Source organism: Budorcas taxicolor, chromosome 25, assembly GCF_023091745.1.
Source record: "Budorcas taxicolor isolate Tak-1 chromosome 25, Takin1.1, whole genome shotgun sequence".
Lineage (NCBI taxonomy): Eukaryota > Metazoa > Chordata > Mammalia > Artiodactyla > Bovidae > Budorcas > Budorcas taxicolor.
In genome coordinates, this window is record NC_068934.1 from 47,658,626 (window position 1) to 47,663,288 (window position 4,663).

At 53.3% G+C, this 4,663-nt stretch overlaps 1 non-coding gene across 1 annotated transcript; it reads left to right on the forward strand.

Annotated features, from left to right (window-relative positions):
- Positions 1-4,334: 4,334 nt before the first annotated feature.
- On the forward strand, positions 4,335-4,438 carry LOC128069288 (U6 spliceosomal RNA). The gene has a single exon (XR_008201543.1). It is a non-coding gene; the product is annotated as a U6 spliceosomal RNA (small nuclear RNA).
- Positions 4,439-4,663: the final 225 nt, after the last annotated feature.

Genomic DNA, 4,663 nt, shown 5'->3' on the forward strand with positions numbered 1-4,663 from the left:
CTTTCAGCATATGGGATCTATTTCCAGGGGTCAAATTGGAGTCCCCTGCATTGGGGGTGCAGAGTCTCAGCCCCTGGACCACCAGGGAAGTCCCCAGGAACATGCTCTATTGTAGTGACATTCCTTCTGCTCCCTCCCCGAAAAGCATACACAGTCTAGTGTGACATTGGATTTGTAATATGTCTTTAAAAAAAGAACCCTCCCCCCGACACACACACTCTGAACACCCCTGCCCAGGGACTTCACCTGGTGGTCCAGCAGTTAAGATCCTGAGCATCCAGTGCAGAGGGGCTGGGTTTGATACTTGACTGGAGAACGAAGATTCCCGCATGCCATCAACAAATTAAAAATGTTTTTAATTAAAATAAAGAGGGAAGAGTACTGCCAAAAGAAAAGAATTAAGCAAACAAAAAATACCTGCTCAATCGTATTTCAAGAGAACACCATACTTGGGAAAGATCCCTGCACCTCAGCGTTCATAGCAGCACTATTTACAAGAGCCAGGACGCGGAGGCAGCCTGAGTGTCTGTTGACAGGGGAATAAACAAAGATGATGTGGTACCTGTATATGATGGGATACTAGTAAGCCATAAAAAATGAAATACAGCCATTTGCAGCATCCTGGAGGGACCTAGAGGTGATTGTACTGAGTAAATCAAAAAGAAAAAGACAAATATCATACGATATCATTTATGTACGGAATCTAAAAAACGATGCAAATGAGGGAATTCCCTGGCAGTCCAGGGTTTGAGACTCAGTGTTTTCACGTCTGTGGCCTGGGTTCAGTCCCTCATCAGGGAACCAAGTCCCTGAAAGCTGGGAAGCAAGGCCAAAAAAAAAAAAAAAAAGATACAAAGGAACTTATTTACAAAAGAGAAACAGACTCACAGAAAATAAACTGATGCTTAGCAAAGGGGAAAGGATAAATTAGAAGTTTGGGATTAGCATACACACACCACTATACATGAATAGCTAATCATCAAGGACCTGCTGTATAGCATAGGAGACTCTAGTCAATAACCGGCATGGGGAAAGAATCTGTGAAAGAACAGACATACGCGTGTGTGTGTGCTAAGTCACTTCAGTCGTGTCTGACTCTTTGTGGACCTGTGGACTATAGCCCACCAAGCCCCTCTGTCCATGGGAATCTCCAGGTGAGAATACTGGAGTGGGCTGCTGAGCCTTCCTCCACGGGATCTTCCCGACCCGGGGATCGAACCCAAATCTCTTATGTCTGCTGCCTTGGCGGACAGGTTCTTTACCACTAGCACCACCTGAGAAGCCCAGACATATGCGTACGTGCAGCTGAATCATTTTGCTGTACCGGAAACGAACATAACATTGTGACTCAACTGTACTTCAATATAAAATAAAAATCTTTTCATTAAAAAGTCTTAAACCGTCAGAATAAGGTAAACTGCTCTAAAGGACATTCCTGAGACCAGTGGAGAACGTGGACATGGACCGTCTATTGGTTAACCGTCTGTGATGGTTCAATTTCCTGGGTTTGCTCCTTGTCTTGTGGTTCTGTAGGAAATGTCTTGGCTTGCGAAGTATTTAGAAATAAAAGTGTCACGTCCACAGCTAACTTTCATATGATTCAGAAAAACGTGTGCAGGAGAGTAAGGAGGTGCTTCCCAGGTGGCTCAGCGCTAAAGAGTCGGCCTGCAAGGCAGGAGATGTGGGTTCGATCCCTGGGTGGGAAGATCCCCTGGAGGAGGGCATGGCAACCCACTCCAGTATTCTCCCCTGGGAAAGCCTATGGACAGAGGAGCCTGGCGGGGTACAGTCCGTGGGGTCACAAAGAGTCGGACACACACACAGGAGAGTAAGGACACAAACAGGGCAGACACCAGTAACTGTGGAGGAAGCGGGGAATGGGGGTTTCTGATGCTGTTCGGGAAACTTCTCTGGAGGTTTGGAATTTTTCAAAAGTAAACATAGAGTGGGAAGCCCCACCCACCTGCCTGGGACCCACTCATAGCTTCTCATCCACCCAGTGACTGACCTACTGAGGAGGGGTTTCCAGCTCCCAACCAGGTTCCCAGACTGCAGCAAGAGTGCTGTGATTCCCCACGATTGCTATCATCACACCATTTTCCAGAGCGGGAAACAGGTCCAGGAGGCCACGTGGCTGATCCACGGTACCACGAATGGCGCAGCGCCAAGAGGGGGTGGAGAAGTTGAGCTATTTTGGGTCCTCCAGGGGCGTGTCTCCTGGATGAACGGGAGTCACGTTCCCTCCCTGATGTCACAGGACATATTTTCCGAGGCAGCCGTCCCCTGGGCACTGACCCCAAAGGCTCTCCCGTCCTCAGAGGCTCTTCCCCACCCCTCCCTGCTGGCAGAGAGTGGCTCGGCCTGGCTTCTGTCGGGAGCTCCTTTTCGCTCATAAGCAATGCTGGTTTCTCTGTTTGCTTGCTTGTTTGGCTGCGCTGGGTCTTAGCTGCTGCACTCGGGACCTCGGATCTTCATTTCGGCATGTGGGCTCTAGTTCCCTGACCAGGGATGGGGCCCCAGCGTCCTGCATTGGGAGTGTGGAGTGTTAGCCCCTAGACCACCAGGGAAGTCCCTGCGATGCTGTTTTTAAAAGTGGGAAGCCATGTCTACAGACTTGGGGGCTGGGTCTCATTCCATAGTGGGGAGTCAGCCCTCTCTTTGAAGGGGTTATCTAAGAGGCAATCCCAAGCCTAGAAAACAGGGAACAGCCATTTTGGGAATCGGAAGGTGGTTAGAAGTCCAGCTTCAACCCAATGTTCCAGAGCATTCTGCACCGTTTATTACTGACGGTCGTCACTGTGGAGTTGAGTCCAGGCTTTGGGCCAGACACCGTGTGCATGCAGGTGTGTGTGAGTGTGTGCATGAAGGCGTGCACTCAAGTGTGCTTGCGCGTGTACCTACATATGTGTGTGTGCTTGTGTGCATATGCCCCTGGGACCCGTGGCTCTGGCCGTGGCCCCCCCAGGGGTACCATCCCCATTTCACAGCTGAGGAAATGAAGCTCAGAAAGGACCCTCGCCTCCTTTACAGAACTTACAGTACTTCTCATCAAAGGATGGTTTTGGCCGTTGGTTCCATATCTCCCTCTGCCCGGTGTCTGAGAGCTCCGTGGCGGGGGCACTGGAGGTGTTGGCAGGTACTGAAGCCCCCGGTCCCCATCTGGCCCTGGCGTGCATCTGACCTGATAAATGTCCACTGAGGGAAGGGGGGGAGCCTATGAGAGCGGCGTCCTGAGCTGCTCAAGTCTCCGGCCCTGCCTTTCTGGAAGGTCAGCGGAGACCAGAGGTATTTCTGTTTTGAGGCGTTTAAACAGATGCTCCGACCTCAGCTCCAGCTAGGGTTTCTGGCTGCACATACCACAGACCAAGGGCTTAGAGATTCCATCCAGAGGCTCCCGCAGCGGGCCAGGGACCAGCCCTGGCCCCAGCTTCCCCACCTAGGAAATGGGACGAGACTCACCTGCAGAGGGTGGGCCCCCGGGGTGGAACACAGGCCCCAGGCCTGTCTGGAGGGCTGCTGCCTGCCCCCAGCACTGCTGCCAAGTGGATCCCAGGCCAGCCAGCCTGCACCCTGCCGCTCGGCCCACAGGAGCTGGTTGCAGCCTGTCCTCCATCCCAAGATGGCCCGTGAGCTCCCAGGCGACCTGTCTGGTCTGAGTCTCGTCTCCCACTGTCTACAGGACGCAGCCCCTTTCTGCAGACGGGGAGACCGAGGCAGGGAGCAGCTGGCCAGCTGACCTTCACCAGTGGAGGTAGAAGGGTGCTCCTAATGCCTTCGCCCTCTTTCCCACACACTGCCCAGCCCCAAGTCCTGGTTCAGGTCTTAATGTCACCCCTTTGTCCCTACAGAACAGCATCGGCTCATTCCTGGTCCCTGGATCCAGACCCATGAGCCCTCGAATCTCTATCCTGTCTTCCAGGAAGGGGTCAACAGCTTCAGCACCTTCTGCAAGCTGTTCCTGATCCCAGGATGCCAGGAATCTGTCCCATGGATGGGCCGGGTCCTCCCCGTCCGAGGCTAGCCTTGGAGGAGACCTGACCGGGGCCCGCCACATACAGGCCACTCCTTCCCGCCAACCCGACCGCACTCCGAGCAGTCCTTTGACTGGATTCGAAGGCCTGAGTCTGGCAGCGGCCCTGTGGTCACTCCAGAAGGCTGTGTAAGCACCCCCCGAGGGTGTGTGGTTATGGGGGTGTCCCCTGCAGAGCTGCTGGCCCCCGGGCAGTGGAGGGGACCCCATCCCAGCATGGAACACCTGGCCTGTGGTGGGCGGAGTTTCCTCTTCCATCTTCAGTGTCTAGTTCCCATGGTTCCTCTCGGTTCCTTCTAGAAGCTTCCTTAGGAGCGTTGGAGTGATGGGATCTGTTCGACACAAAGAAGATAAGCATGACCCCTGCACAAGGATGACACGCGAAGTCGTGAAATGTTCCATGTTTATAACAAAGTTTTGCTTAATTCAAAAAAAAAAGAGTTGGAGTGATGCGATGTGTTCCTCTTGATCTCGGAACCAGTGACCCAGACGAGGAGCTGGGCTGAGCTCCAGTTCCTCTACCCTTTCTGATGTGAGGTCGGCAGCTGCACTGGCCACAGGGGAGGCCCCACCCACAGCCCTGAGACCCCCCACCAGGCATTACAGCCACCAGCTTCCCACCAAGCCCCAGGA